This window comes from Ictidomys tridecemlineatus, chromosome 7 (assembly GCF_052094955.1).
Source record: "Ictidomys tridecemlineatus isolate mIctTri1 chromosome 7, mIctTri1.hap1, whole genome shotgun sequence".
In the NCBI taxonomy this organism is placed as follows: Eukaryota; Metazoa; Chordata; class Mammalia; order Rodentia; family Sciuridae; genus Ictidomys; species Ictidomys tridecemlineatus.
Genome location: NC_135483.1, coordinates 17,193,688 through 17,210,419, shown reverse-complemented (window position 1 = coordinate 17,210,419; position 16,732 = coordinate 17,193,688). Strand labels below are relative to the sequence as shown.

The window sequence follows — 16,732 nt, the reverse complement described above, 5'->3', positions numbered from 1 at the left end:
CCAAATTAATTTAAAGTACTCACCCAGCTTCAAATCTATCCAAATAAATTCCTGAGACCTTTTCAACCAATCTTGATCAAGCACTTTCTGCATGTGTCAGACCTGCCCATTGTGTGGACCCTGAGGATGCTGAGAGATGCAGATCAGTCTCTACCCATCAAGAGCCTCCATTCTGAATGAAGGATTAGGGTGGCCCATGGAAACACATTTCTTGAATCTTGGAGAGAACCTGATACAGGAACATACCATAAACCCAGTTGTGACCTCTGTGAATGCCAAGGTCACACTTCACTTAGGCTGTTCCCAGCCAATGGTTGGGCAAGGACAATCATTACAGCTAACCCATTCCTGTCCAATGTGAGGTTTTCCTAATGAGCAACTTGGGCTCAACAACTCTCCATTGACTTGACCAAAGTTTCCACATGACAGCCTTTGGATTCCCCAGTTCTCTTCTTTCTCTTTTCAAAGATGTCAGCCCAGCCTGTGTCTGGTGTCTGGAGGCTCCCTGGGCTATTCATACCCATTCACCTTTATCCTTCACAGGTGTTCTCACTAAATCCCCTGCTCCTCTAATTCCCACTTGGTGTCTTCTTCTTGGTGGCCCCAAAATGACACAGAAGCAATCACATAAATGTGGAATTTCAATTCAAGTGAGTACTGAGTTAGACACGGTGTTGTTGTCCCCAGAGGAGAAGCACCTCTAGCCAAATTCAGGGAAGGTAGCTTCAGAGATGTTAGGACATGGGACCAGGCTGAGGACTGAAGGGTGGAAGTTTGATTTCATTTGCTTCTACGTTTCTGGGAGTACTCAAACCTCAAAATTATCATATGTATGTATGTGTGTTATAGAGATATATATGTGTGTGTGTGTATGTATATATGTATGTATGTATATTTAGAGAGAGAGAGAGAGAGGAGAGAGAAAGAGAGAAGAGAGAGAGAGAGAGAGAGAGAGAGAGAGAGAGAGAGAGAGCCTGAATGTTTATTCCATACACCCACAAATTTCCTTTATCATGGATAGTATCTCACAGGGAGCAATAAATAGCTCCATTTTTCCATGCTTGAAGTCCAAGTTAGAAAACAGAAGTTCCAGGTGGAAGTTCAAAATATTCCTTCTATTATTAGAAAGATAGGGGAGGAGGTTTCCCATGAGAGTCAAATGGACCTGATGACTAGATTCTCCTCTTTGGAAACCCCCTGAGGCCACTGGTGGACAATTGAGATTTTGTTTCCAGAAGCTTCTGAAATGGGTCAGAACAAAATACAGGTACACTCAACGAATTAATAGTAGTATTTCTACTTATTCTTCTCTTATTAAAGAGAATTATTTTAGAAACCGTTCTTTTTTATTCTATCTACTAGCAAACAAAGCCAGGCTGCTTAGCACGGCTCCTGGCATATGCCAGATACACAGTGTGCCTTGGGTTGGATTCTAATTTCACACGTCTTATATTAGGTGGAAGCAGTAAGCATGATCGAACCCATCAGCCATCTAGGAAGCTAGAGCTACTTGTTTCTCTTTTATGTAACTCTTAAGAGACAAAACTGATGTTTTATATCAATCACCAAGAAAATGAAGTCAGAGGCCTGGGCCTGGCCTTTTCTCCAGCCCCTGCCCCTCCTTGTCCCTCTTGCCCTCAGGAAAGCTTGCTCCTTACTGGCTCCATCCCTCTGCCCTGGCACCTGCCAAAGAAGGAGCAGATGCTCACTTTGGCGAGCCCACTTGGCCACAGCAGGCATGCTGCTCCTCTCCCACTCTGCACCCTGTTCATGCCCAGGCATTACGTCAGGGAACCCCAGGGGCTAAGGCAAGCCCTGCCTAAGTCAGCCAGACACAGCTGGCCCTCCAAAGAGTCAGTCCTGACATTCTGCCATCTTCTGGTCGTCTCCACCCAGGAATCCCTGCTCACATTCCATTCTGCCCTCTCCAGTGCCCACAAATCCCTGACTCCACACTTGCTTCTCTCTCTGTGGGTAAGTCCTGCCACCACCACATCCTGGGGACAGGGCTTCTGTTCCCTCTTTTGCTCGCCCCTCTTTTGAGAGGGCAGGGAACACTGAGGGCAATGGCAAATGGGAAACATCTCCATTCCGCAGTGGGCATGAGTTCCCTGCCTCGGGAGCCCCACACTCTCACAGACAGTCCAGCCGCATCTTTCCTTCTCTGGCAGATGCCCTGCCATGCCTTGACCAAACCTCCCGTTCTCTCCTCCACTCCCAGTACTGTCTCTGCTTCTCCAAATACCCAGGGACAATTTGATAATCCCTCCCCTGTTATCCCACAATAGTTTCCATTTACGTCTTAACCAGGTTCCTTGATCAGAGTTTGAGACAGAAATTCATGCGCAGGAGCATTATTAACAGATGCTCCCGGTACCAACACCTGAGGGATTGGAAGTCATAGAATTGAGCAGAGAGAAGCTAAACTGTGATACAGTCATACAAAAGCCCCAATTGGTCCTATGAGGAGATCTGGAGCTGAGATGGCCATTTAGTGTTGCCCCACATGGAGACACGGGAGCCAGGCCTTTGTGTCTTGCATTCACATCACAAGCTGCCCTTGGGGTAGGGACAAGATCTTGGTTGAGACTTTATTCCACCAGTAGCAATTCCTGAAGAAAGACTCACCTGAGAACCACCAGCAGCCAATGCCCCCAGCAATTGGAAGAGAGAGCACCTGGGTCCTTGATAGAGATCTGTATGACACATCTCAGCAATGGCTGCACATTTACCACCTAGAAGAAAGAATTTCACTCTTTCTTTCAATAAATATTTATCAAGAATGCAAAGCCCTGGGAATATACCAGCAGGCAACTATCACCAGAGAGCCCTTCGAGGGCAAGAACCCTCTCTTTTCCTTCTGCATCCAACACTTGAGAGTCACACAATAAACACCTGGTGGAGGAAAGATTGATGACCAGACTGAAGAGGGACCCACAAATGGCACTGCTTTTCCTGCCGAGGTTCATAATTATTTGAGAGAGAGGTAAGACATTGGAGGCCAAAATACCATCTTTATTACTAGCAACAGGTGCTACTAGACAATGTTTGTGGGAAATTACAGGAATCACTGGGAACCCTAGAGGTAGGGGGACTTTTCTACCCAGTCCTGGGAGATACTGAAAAACCACAGACCTGCCTCTAATAACACAGGAAGATCAGAGAAGAGCCATTTTCTCTGAAATTCCAGGAAAAAGAAGAAGCTGAGCTAAGAACAGCACCTCATCTGTTCTCCCACAATTTATGGTTAGAGACAAGTTGCCCCTCCTTCCCTACAAAGGAAAATCCACAGTATTCATAAGGATCATCAGCATTAGGGGAAAACTTTACTTCTAATAAATATGCCCAGGCCAGCCTAAACAGAGAGCACTATCCAATACCCAATTCCAATTATCAGTAAGGCCAGTTCCAACCATGACCCTGCCATTTACCTGAGCCACCCACTAGCCCCCTGCCTAATACCAAGTGCTGTTAGGCTTTACCTACAACCTTGACTTCTTACCTAATATAAATGCAAGAACTTTAAGATTTAAACATATTAATAAAAATCCACAGCATAAATACTTTAGGCTGACATCAACAGGTAGCAAATTTGGAGTGTGTGTGGTTGCTATGGAAACAACTCCTGTACTGAGTATGAGAACCATTTCCTTGGGACCCAAGTTAATCCCTGGCGTGAGACCAGTAGCCAAATGCCAGGGAAATCCACCTTTGTGGAAAGGATAGTGTGATGCTCTTGACTGGATCACAAGATCAGGAATTGGCGGCACACAGACATGAAGTAAACAGATTGAATTTGACCTGCATGTTGGTAAAAACACAATCAGTTTTCTCCCAGCACTGTACTGGCAACAAAGAGTGCATAACTCAGTGCAATTAAGCTTGCACCCGGACTGGGGCAGAGAGAGAAGGCGATGTAGTTTCAGATCAAGCTTCCAAGCCTGCGGAGAGTCCCAATTGACATCTCTCAACAATGGCTCCTCTGCTTACGATTAAGGTGGGTAAAGCCGTGGTTTCACGCTTGGGGAGTGAAGGCAGGCTCACAGACTGCTCCTGCTCAGGTTTCCCCTTCGCAGAGTCTAGGAGCGTTTGCACTCCTGTACTTTGAATTACAGCTGGAAGAGGAACTTCTAGGATCCAAATTGCTCCCTTGGCTCAAAATGAATCAAAGCCAGGACTATGAGAACTTCGAGTTCAAAAGCACCCAGTGGCATACAGCTTTCTAGAGCAAAATGGGCAGAAGGAAAGGCTATATCTCCTTGCTTTGGACTGTGGGCAGAGAAAATTAATACAAGGCATATGTGAATAAAATTCAAAGTGGGATTAATCACATATTCCTGTCCTTCCACACTTGACCTTCTCTGGGACTCTGTCTTAAGAAAGTGCCAAGAGCTTCAAGCATATTACTCAACCTGTCTGAATTTCTCCATTTCATCATTTGTAGTATCACCTGACAATGATGATTCAAGTCACTCTCTATTCTAAAATATCATGCCTATGATATGGAATATCTACTGCCGAGCATAACTACTTATTAAATGAAGTAATGAATAGGTGAAAGTGATTGAATGAGCAATACATTAATAAATGGATGTTCAGTAATTTAAGAGGAATATCTCTACTCAGATTCATTTTCAATCAGGTTTCTGAAAGAAAATTACCTTTCAAGCCCTAAGGCTCCCACTGTATTGTAATGAATTAACTTCTCCCTCTACCTCTATAATGGTACTAGTTATCTACTAACTTTGGGAGGATTGAGAAGGTCACTCTACTCATCTGGGTCGATAGGCGCTTTGCAAAAGGCTGTTTGACTGTAGAGTAACCAATAACCAGCTTCCACAGCAGCCAGCATTCACTGAAATGTCCAGGTGTGTTCTAAGACTCTCATCACCAAGTCCTATGCATGCTGTGTGGACAGGTCTGTCCACCAGCCCTGTGATTACGTCACAGTGTAAAATATCCAGCTTCACATCCTGCAGAGAGAGAGGATTCTGCTGGCTTGAAGTGCTAAGCCATATTATGAGAGGGCCATGCAACAAGGGCTGCAGGCTGCCTCTAGGAAATGATAGTGGACCCCACTGACCATCAGGGACCTCAGTCCTATAACCACAAAGCACTAAATTCTGCCAACTTCCACATGAGAATGGAAGAGAACCCAAATCCAGACAGGAACACACCCTGGTCGACCCTCTGGTTGCAGTCTTGTGAGAGCCCAGAGGACCCAATTAAGCCATGTGCAGACTCCTCCAAATACTGTGAAGTAATAACTGTATATTGTCTACATGTTGCTAATTTCATGGTAATTTATTTATACCACAATGGACAACTAATATAATATTTAAGGGGAAAAAAAACATCAGCCAAAGGGGTTAGAGATGAGGATCCAGGGATTCCTCATTTATCAAAGCAGTAAAATGGGTATGTGGGGCAGGGCATCAGATTTGGTGGGATGCTGAGAGTCAATCCTCCTCTGTGGGTTACAGGCGATGTCACTACAGACACTCCCAATATGGGGGCTTATTGAGACTGGAAATAATAGAAACCATGTAGCAATGTTGAACTATCAAATGCAAAGCACAGTCATCCCTCAGTATCTGGGGGGCATTGATTCCAGGAACACCCCCCATGGATACCAAAATTTGTGGATACTCAAGTCCCCTATATAAAATGACACAGTATTTGCATATAAGCTCTATACATCCTCCCATATACTTTAAATCATCTCTAGATTACTTATAATACTTAATACAATATAAACGCTATATAAACTTTATTGACAAGAAGAACATCAGTACCTGTTCAGCACAGGTGCAATTTCTTTTCTTGAATATTTTCCATCTGCAGATGGTTGGATGTGCAGCTGTAGAACCCATGAGACAGAGGGTCAACTGTCATCACAAGTATCATCATAAGCAGTGAGGTTAGTGTGCCAGCCAGGGGCCTGACCCACAGAGTATGACTGCCTTCATCAAATCAACCATGGTTCCTGGAGGCAGGACAGATGGACACCCAATGAGAATAGTAATGTATAGGAATCAAGAACGGGAAGATCAGGAGGCTGAGGGCAGATGCCCTGTAAAACCACAAGTGCATGCCCACTTCCCGGGCAGAAGTAATTCTCCTACTCAGAACCTATTGACTAGATGAGAGGTAAGTATCCCATGAAGAAAGGCCCTACAACCTCACTGAGGTATAAAATGACAACTTTAGCTCTACCTTCAGAGTGTCCTATGGCCATTTATTTTATAGCCATACACTGGGGGAAAAAGAATTCTTAGAAATTCTGCACACATTTGGAGATAGAGCCCAACCTGTTATTGAAGGGCAGGAATCTGAAATGTCACTGTGACCCATCTCTAGCATGAAGACATGCAGGGACAGGCAGGTAAAAATGGAGTTCTGCCCCAGCTCCAATCATGGAGGATCTCTTGCATCCATAGGCTCTCCTAGTGGTCATATCCCCGGTCTCCAAATGTTCAATTAAAATGAAAAAACTTGGTGGTTGGCATGATTTTCAGCTTAGTTCCTTGGCCTGTGAGTAAAAGCTATTGAATGTGAAAAACCAGGTAGAAGCCTCCCACCTCTCCATGTCTCATGCCATCCAAGAGGGTAAATTAAAAACCATATCACCTCCTGGGGGAATAATTTGCATTAGTGCCACCCTCAATATGCAAAGAAAACAGAGGTGGTAGCCCCCTAATATTCCTACTTAATTTACCCATATGACCCCTACAGAAACACCATATCAGTCCTAAACAATGACCATGGTTTCCTAATCTTAGGCCAGCAGTATCCCCAGTTGTCACTGCTGTTTTGAATGTGGCACCCCTGACAGAGCATAGCCTCAGGCACATGGTCTGCAGCCACTGATCTAGCTAAAGGGTGCTTCTCTCGTACTTTTGAAGAAGCTATATCAAAAAGCAGTTTATATTTATGCAAGATGGGCAAGGATACGCATTTATTGTCTAAATTAACTCTCCCACTCTACAATATAATATAAGTCTGGAGGAATATGGAGCTTCTGAACATTCCTCAGAAAATCACACGGGACTCCTGGTAATTGAACTAAATGAGCGAGCAGTGGCAATTGTAGCAATTGCATGGAAGCTTTCAGTAAAACATGCAGTTCTGAAGGTGGGAAATAAATCCAAAAATATTCAGGAAGCCACATTGGTACAGTAACATGGGAACATCTTCCCCCAAGTCAAATCACTACATCCCCCAAGTCCTCTCACTAGGAAAGAAATGCTCTCTTCAGGGCCTGAGGGAAGTCACATATTTCTGTGGCCCATTGTTACCCTGCTGGCTGAAGTCTGTAGTAACCCACTGCCATTGTCTGGGATCAATATAGTTTTCGTAGGGATTAGATGGGTGAATTACATGGAAATATGATGGGATTTCCACTTGAGTGTTCCTTGTATGTTGAAGGTGGTGCTCTGACATATTGATGTGGTTGACCAAGACAGATGCCAGCTTACAGTAGGATTTAGACCAGCAAGTCCAACCTGTGGGGTAAGGAGCTCTGCCATTGAGCCATACCATAGAGCAGACCCCATGGTTCCAGAGGTACCTGCAGAAGAAAAAGACAATGTATAGGGTTTATTACAAGGACAAATAAGAAAAATTACAGCACAGAACCCCCAGTATTTTGTGGCAAATTTATGCTGTTTGGTTACACCAAATAACAGCACACCATTCCAAAAACAAATTCTTATACACTAGTAGAGATGGAGCATGCAACCATGGATATCCACAGTGGTACAGCCAGAGTCTCATCCTGAGCTGGATTCCATCATAATCACAAAGCCATCAGGTCAGACAATCCAGAAACTATTAGGTAAGGAAGGACACAGGGTGACTAGTGATATCAGAGGGCACAAAGAAGCTATGCAAGCAGCTAGCCCAAATCTCCATCATTCACCCTGGTTGCACTGAAACCCTTCCCCAACTCAAAGCCTGGACAAGTGGGGAGTGAGTTTACCTGATGACCAGTGACGGAGTAGGAAAAGGCTAAGTTTGGTCTCACATGAGTTTGGCTCATCATGTGTATCTGAGCCAAAAATGGACTTCTGGCTGAATCAGTCCCATTCAGATGTTGCCCTGAAAGACAGTAGTGAGAGGAAGTTTTCCTGGTGTCCAGAGCTTCAGGGGGTATGACTAGTCACCCATTTTGTGTGGGTAGAGAAACAGCCCAAGGCAAGAATATGGGCATTGGCTAACAGTTTGCCTGACTGGGGAGAGGCCTGGAAAGAGAACACTGGAGGACAGAGGAAAAGGAGGTCTGGGGAAGAGGCATCCGGATGGACCTATGGGAATGGAAAGGAGTTTAAATATCCTTATGATACATCTCAGTGCCACCAAACAGCATCCACCATGGAAGTGACATGAAACAACCACATAAAGAAAATGGCACAGCCAGGTAAACTCAGCCCCTAAAATCAGCCCTCATACTGTCACAACGGAGGTGAAAACAGTGGCCATGGTGGCAGGGATGAAGAATGTGCATGGTCCTGACAGTATGGGCCCATTTCCCAAGGCATCTAGCTACTCAACCTGCCAGCCAAAAACAGTGCTGAGCTTCCCATGTGGTGCGATCCTCCAAGGATCCTAAGTAGCCACTTTGGGGCAAGTAGACCACATTAGATCCCTTCCACTGTGAAGGGGCAGGAATTCGCCCTGAATGGAATCAACACACATTCCCCACCCGGCACAGATTTCCCATCACAGCTACAAGGGCCCTGGCCAGCACTGCTCTCCAAGGGCTTACAGAGTGTTAATGAGATCTTACAGTATGTCACTCCAGTCCAAGGGCCTCCACTGTACAGTCAAGGAGGTGTAGCAATGACTTAAGATCCATTGGTTCTCATTCATACCGCACAACCCAGAAAACAGCCAGTCCATCAGCAAGAAGAAGGTGCAATTCAGAGCTGATCCTCTGCTATCACGGATTGCCACCTTCAGGAGGAGGTACATTTCCTAAATCAAAGACAACATCATGGTGCTCTGTATTCATGAACCCAGGAACCAAAAGCTAGTGTTAGGGGTGTCCCCATTTAGAGTCACTCCCTAGTGAAACACTTACTATGGATTGATGAAAAGCAAATGGATCTTAGCAGAGCAAGGAGTGACTTTTGTGAATGCTATGGCACAGTGTCCAGATGCCCATTCAGGACTCCATCCCCAACTTCCAGAGGAGCTGGCTGCTGGTGGCTCATAGCTACATGCCTCTCTGGGATTTATTCTTAGCTTAAAGAAGTTGCCTGGCCAAGGTCATACCCTGTACAGGGAGACCTGCACTCAATGACTGTTCTTGTGTACCCCCTGCCTTGAGGCCAGAGCACCTGATATTAGCTGCAGCCTCCGTGCAATTCCATCAAAGCAGAACTTTCCCCTCTGCCCAGCCCTGGTGTTTTCATTTGCTCTTTCATTTCCTCTCGCTTCTTTACAGGTGTTGTTCCAATGCATGTTCTCCAATAAAACTCCTGCATATAAATTTCCTCCTCCGTCTGTTTCCAAGGGACCCAACCTAAATCATAGGATGAAGACATGGGAAAGGGAAGAATTCTACTAAAGGATGCATCAGTGAGTGGACTCAGGCATCCTAGCTAGCCCCTGAGAACCTCCACAGGATCCATCTCAGATGAAGCCCCATCAGAAGTAAGGAAACTGGGGCATGTAGCCACCAACTCCCTGCCTTCTTCATTTCAATCTTGCTCCTGGGAGTTAATTCCTCGATACTTCTCACCGGCCTCCCACAGGGACTGAGCAGGCTGCCTTAGCCAGAGATCACCCTTGGGCAGCAAGAAAATGATGTCTGTGTTAGGATTCCCTGGCCATGGAAAGAAACTGTTCACCAAAGCTCCTGCCAACCTCCTGGATGCGGAGAGCTTGTGGATGGACTACAGACATCATCTCACATAGCTGCTAGCAGAGGTGGTAATACACACGTTACAGGATTACCATAAAGAATAAACAAGATTTCATACATTGGAGTTCTGAGTACAATGTCCAGGGGAGAGCAGAGATTCAGCAAATGGTCATCACAATTCCTCTGACAGTTCTGCATCCATATTTGGTGGTTCTTCCAGTGGATATTAGACATAATGTTATTTTGAGATAATGTCTCACATTATTGGGGAGGATAAATCCTTTTAGAGCAAGAGCTTGGAGTTTATGTAAAAATGATTGAATCTTGAAATAAAAGCCCTGGACTAGTGATTTAGACTTGACTTTGTAAAAACAACTTAATGTCACTAAAGCTCAGTTTCTTTGTTTAAATATGATAACAACAGTAATAGTACATATGGTAAAAGGTCCATTTTCTGCTCCTCCCCACTTTTCCTGCTGGGGGAAAAAAAATAACTTCTATTCTCTTTGAAATGATGGGTAGTGTCCAGCTTTTATATACCACATCAAGGAAGAGAATATTACCTGAGTGGAGAGAATGGACAAGCACTGAATTATCAAGGCAAAGGCTGGGGGATATCTCAGTGGTGGAGTGCTTGCCTAGCATGCACAAAGCTCTGGGTTCAACTCGAAACACCAAAAAATAATTAATTTAAGAAAAATTAAGAAGAAGGAGGAAGAAGGAGGAAGAAGAAGAAGAGGAGAAAGCTTTACTAAAATAATCATTTAAACACCAAATTTAAAAGACTTAAACCAAAGGTTTATTTCTTATTCATTGCACAGTGTAATGTGTGCTAAGTGTGTCAAGCATCTCTCTTCTATCTTGTAGCTATGTCATGTGAATCACGTGGTTCCTAAATTCACCACATTGTCAAAAGATAGTGACCCAAGGTTCTCAAAACATTTTTTGAGAGCCAAGCTTAGAAATGGCCTTCACACTAGCCAGACCCAGTCTCATGACCCTGGTCTTGCATAGCAAAGGAGAATGTCTCCTAGCTTTTAGGACACCTGCTCCAGGTGCTATTGCTCTTTCTGACACCTTGCAGTTGGGCTCAGCTACATCATACACTCAGTACGCATGAGTACTCTCCCTTCCTGCTCTATGTGACTGGCATCTTGACAGGACAGTGATTCTCCACTGCATGACTGAGAAGGTGAGTCAGACCTCAGGAGCTACAGAAGGTAGTGCTCAGGGTCTAGGTCTAAGCTAGAGTCTCCAAGGCAGGTTTACCATCAACAAAGCTGATGTTCCCATTCCTGTTTGACTCCATTGTCCCCTGTCAGGCGAGTAATGCTGGGGGAAGACCAAGGAAGCAATAGGGAGACATACTGCTGGTACCTCAAGAACCAATCTCAAAGGAACATGTGAGAACCTTTGGCCAAGTAAGGATTGTATGATGAAGACAAAGAAAGCTCAGACTCTAGAATATGACAAATCTGGTTTGGAATCTTGTCCCACCATTGACCAGTGACATGACCTTAACCAAGTGAAAACCTCAGATTCCTAGCCTAGTTTTAAAAAAGCATATTACTAACATAAAGAACTTTTTGCCAAGAATATCATAAATAACTTATCTATAATTCTTCTTGGTGCTGGCATGGTGCCTGCAACCAATGAATGATAGGTACTATGAATCATTAAACTATAAAGTGCTGTGCTCAAATGCCGGCAGTGGTTATATGACCTTGGGACAATCTAATTAATCAAGTCCTTTGGACCCAATGACTCAAGGACACATGAGGGGTCCTCATGGAGGGTTGGCAGAGAAGATTTGGATTCTTAGAGCTCAGTGAGTATTCTTGTGACAGTTTCTTCCTTCCACCAGGGAAGTAGATTCACCTACTTATTTTCTCTCACATTGAGTAGGTGGTGATCACAGGGTGACAGGGTGGCCCAGTAGTGAAGCAGCTCAAGCCAGCCTTTTTCCTCCCCAGTGGCTCAAAAAATTACCTGCCCATTTTACTAATTTAAATTAGTGACTCTTCAGAATAAAACCAAAAGAATGAAGCAGAGCAAGTTCCAAGGGAAACTGGTTTCCTGGATGCAATTCCCAAACCAAGGCTTCAAGAAAGGGCAGAATTGAAGAACAGAGCTCCTACGGTTTTCCCTGTCTGTTAAGGTCTGTAAACAAGTCAAAATAACACCTGGTATTTTGCCAGAGAAATGTTAAGAGTTCGTAAACAAGTCTGGATTGTGCCTGGCAAAATGCCAGAGGGAGTGGTTTGAGAAGTAACAAAAGTGAGCCATTAAGTGTGGAGATTCCTTATTGGTTGACTGATGTATCGAGTTTATGCTAATTAAGATAAGCTGTGTAAAATGTATAATTACCTCTGTTGTCCTACAATAAATGGCTCTTAAACCTGCTGTATCAAAGTACAGAAGTTATTCGTCATCCCCCCAGTTATTCTGCTGCAGCCGGACTACGGCACCTATCTCCCTACACACATCAACCCCTGAGAGTATGCAATGTAATGCATTAGAAAGGCAGTGACGTTTATTTAGTCCTTCAACCACTTTGAAATGTTAAAATGCAGACTATGTGCTAAGTTTTATGCTAGGACCCACTGGGGATCCCTTGTCCTCACTATGTTTCTTTGTATAATAGTGTGGTACTCTCTTTGCAGATCCGTGAATATGGCTGAGACACCATAGCAGGAGGCATGCCACTCTCCTGCTCTGACCACGTTGGGGCCAATATCTTGACTTCAAGAGTTAGTTGGGTCCAGCTATCCCACATAACTTTCTTTGCCCAACTTCAGAAATTCAAGCTTTCGTTTCATATAGACACAACTATATGAAGACAATTAGCAGACAAGGACAAGGCTCCAAGTTACCCTGGACTCCATGTACAATTTTAGGAACAACCAACTTGAGTTTAAAAACAACACTGCAAATAAGTGGAAAAATGTAAACTCTAGATTAACTAACAAAACCATCAGAGGTATAAACCTTCATAGCAAGTGTCAGAGATCATGAGTCCCAATCTACCTAAGGATCACTAAGGATCACTTTCCAGGAATTGGAAGAGATATTTATGAAATTTTCCCCAAGTTCTACTAAGCCAATTTAATTTGAATACAATGGTGATAGATACACAGAGATAAATAGATGGATAGGTAGATGGGTAGGTAGGTACAAAAGTAGATATTCCTCTGTGATTTTCTCCCCCTTCATCTAGGTATATAAGAACAGAGGGAAATATTTTTAAATCAAATAGCAACAAAATATCACAGCCACTTCACAGTAAAATTTTTCAGCACATACCCACAAAATGCAACTGACACAGCCTCCTTGCAAATATTAAAGAGGCATCTAGCAAATGACACCCACAGGCAGCATTCCTTACTTACCCAGCATGAATAGCACTTACCCTTGTTGCTGAGTGATCAGCTCTTGGCAAGACTGTATCATAGCAACATTCAGCCAGAGAACTTGTATAGGTAAGAAGCATCCTTTTGGGTGCCAAAGTTGTCCTAGCTGCAAGATGAAACAGAAGGAAACTCCCAGCTGAGTGGGTTAGAGACTGGATCTTAGAGACCTGAATGGATCACAAACTGGATATAACTTGAACTTCATTCATTCATTCATTCATTCATTCAGCAAATATTTACTGAGCTAGGTACCAAACTCAGAGCCACTATGCAGAGATGGATTTCCAAAGTCTTTTTCCAATCTAACTGGGGACTTTAAATGGTCCAGCTCTAGAGATATGGAAGCATTTATCAAAACTGGCATCTCCCAATTTGGACAACCCCTTGATTCTCTTGTCAATGACCCTGACGCATATCAATTTTCTTGGTGCAAAGAAACATGGTTGTTCTCAGTTGTTCTCGGCCCTCCCCTTGATCTCTGAGAAAAGGTCACCATGGAAATGAATGAGGAGGGACATGCACTTGGCAGGAGTCGCTGAGTCAGCCAGACTCCTCCTGGCTCCCAGTCAGGGCGGCCTCCTCGCCCCCCTTTACAGAGGCACGCCCCCCTGCCACTTTGCTGACTGCTGAAGCTGATTAGCATTCTGCACACTCTAGCAAATTGAGCTTTGGAATCTCACTAGTCCCCTCAGCAAAATATCAGGTGGAAGTGGAGCAGATTTGAATGCAAAGGATGATTACATAATTTGCCTCAGTCCCAGGACAGAAACTCCACCTGACTCGGCTAGCTCACTTCTTCCCTTTCGCCCTTTTCCCTGGCAACCCCTGGAAAGTATTCCCACAGCCTGGCAACTAATCCCACATGTGCTTCTTCTTTTTTACCATCCCAGGAAACTGCATCATGGTTCCAAACTCAAATTCCTTTAGCTTCTCATTACCATGTCAAGGGGTTTGAAACTGTACTTAAATTATGAAAAAAAAAGGTCATACTTTTATTTTTTATTTTCTAGAGCTGATCTAAACTTCATGATTCCCATCCCACAGAAAACAGGACTCCCCTATGGGAGGCTCGTTGGTCTCTTCCAGTTTCAGACAGCCTCTTCCAAGATGAGTTGCTGGGAGGTAAATATGTCTCTCAGGGGTTTCTTCCCTGTCTAGGGCAGAGGACAGCTTTTATCTCCCTGTGTCTGGAGACAGAACCTCAGATGTAGGCCTCCTGAGAGGCCAGTGGCTCTTTGCAGGCAGGCAGGTCCTGGAACCCAGTACAGGTATCTCCACTGCACAAAGACCTCCCCCACTTTGGGGAAATAAGCTGACACCAGTGATTGAACTTCATGGCTGGCCCTTTGCTATTAATTCAAATGTCTCCGTATAATCAACCCTGATGCAGGCCTCTGCTAAATGAGCAATTAACTCAGGCTTCGTGACTCCTAGGCTGGATCAAGTTCCCAGGGCTCTCATAACAAATCCCCCACAAATTGAGCGGCTTAACACAACAGAAATGTATTCTTTCACTGTTCTGGAAGCCAAAAGTTCAAACTCAAGATGTCGCCATGAGCTGGGCACAATGGTGCACACCTGTAATCCCAGTGGCTCAGGAGGCTGAGGCAGGAGGATTGCAGGTTCAAAGACAGCCTCAACAACTTGGAATGGCCCTGAGCAACTTAGACTCTGTCTCAAAATGGCTGGGGATGCAGCTCAAGGATGAAGCACCCCTGGGTTCAATCCCTATTACCTAAAAAAATCAGATGTCATGGCCCCGCTCACTTCAAAGTCTCTAGGGAAGAATTTTTTCCTTCCTCTTCCACCGTGGGAAAACACCTAGGCTTCCTAGGCTGTGGCAACATCATTCCAATGCCTGGCTCCATCTTCCTATTTCTTTGAAGAATTCTAGTCACAGGATACAAGGCCCACCCAAAATCCAGATGATTCCATTTGGAGATCTTTAACTCACTGATGCTCATCAGGACCCTGTTGCCACGTAAGGTCACATTCACAGAAACAGGAGATTAGGATCTGGACATATCTTTTGGAGGTCCCACTAAAGCCGTTACACTCTCCAAGAGCCACCTGGGAACTAGTGGGTACCTTCCCCTTCTCCCCGTCTCACAGGCTGCCTCAGTGTCCAGTGGAGCTGCCTCCTCTCCTGTTTCTGCCCCGCTGCTCAGGAGCCGCATTGAGGCTGGACATCTCTGTACATGCTGGCAAGCCTGAACAAGAGCTGATTCAGCTTAAAAAAATATCTAGAATCTTACCTGGAGCAAGCCTTCCAACTCCCTACTTCTCTAACTTCCTTAGCTGCTGCTATGGTTTAGATCTGTAAAGTCACCCAAAAGTGTTCATGTTTTGAAAGAATGGTCTCCAATACAAGGTTCAAGACTTTTAGGCAATGATTAGATGGTGGAGGCTATCATCAGTGGATTAATCCATTTGTTGAATTAGTAGTATGAATGGACTGCTAGGTGGTAACTGTAGGCAGGTGGGGCAAGGCTGGAGAAGTAGGTCACCAGGGGCATGCCCTTGGACTATGTCTTGTCCCCTGGCTCTTTTCTTGCTCTCTCTACTTCTGGCTTCCATGAACCAGCAGCTTTCCTCTACCTCAGCCTTCAACCATGATCCATGATGTTCTGCCTCACCTTGGCCCAGAGCAATGAAATCAGCCAACTGTGGACTAAACCTCTGAAACCATGAAACCAAAGTAAACTCTTCCTCCTCTAAGTCATTCTTGTCAGATATTTTGGTCACAGTAACAAAAAGTTGACTGATACAGCCACCTTCTTCCCTACCCTCGGGCCCATCTTGCCTCCTTTAGAGGAGTAGGGACAAAGTGAAATGAACTCAAATTCAGAAAACCTGAGTTTGAACTCCAGATCTGACATTTACTAATTATGTGGCCTTCGACAAACCATCGCTCCCATTCTGAGCTCTTCCATGCCACACTCCATGAGAGAGACATCCAGCCCTTCCATCTCCTCAATCAAATTGACAAAGCCTTTCCACCCAGGAGAACCCAGTACCCACAGTTCTCACCAAGCCACAACTCCCAGCTCCTCTGATGCTCCAGTTAAGATACTGACAGGCCATTCCCAAGTCCTGCCCACAAGTACCACAGCTTGTGGGCTACCTACCAGTGTCCTCTACCCATTTCTCAGCCTGATCCTGTTGAGCCACAACACCAAGGCGCTCCATGGTGGCCCTAGCTACCCACATCTGTCCATACTCTTAGGTGGTGATTATCCTCTCAGACACCCACAATCCGTTCCATCACCATCCTGGATCATCTCAGGCACCATCAGGAGTCCCATCACCAGATGGAGGCTTATTTTCATACTCCCTGGGCATCCACTAATGAGACCATCGCCCTCTCCTTGTCTTCCCTGGAACCTCTGCACAGAGCCTTCTGGAACTGAGGCTCTCACCAGAAAATGTCCCTTCACCCTCAATCTCTGATCAT

General features: G+C 44.8%; 1 long non-coding RNA gene across 2 annotated transcripts in view; it reads right to left on the bottom strand.

Moving 5' to 3' along the window:
* Window positions 1-14,009, bottom strand: part of LOC120892909 (uncharacterized) — a 69,743-nt gene extending 55,734 nt beyond the window's left edge. The window contains exons 1-4 of one of the 2 annotated variants that reach the window (XR_013423830.1): window positions 13,278-14,009; window positions 7,982-8,100; window positions 7,381-7,570; window positions 5,796-5,986 (exon numbers count right to left, since the gene is read on the bottom strand). This is a non-coding gene — a long non-coding RNA (uncharacterized LOC120892909). The remainder of the gene's footprint in view (window positions 1-5,795; window positions 5,987-7,380; window positions 7,571-7,981; window positions 8,101-13,277) is intronic. The other variant, XR_013423831.1, reaches the window with a different exon arrangement.
* Between the last annotated feature and the right edge of the window lie 2,723 nt (window positions 14,010-16,732).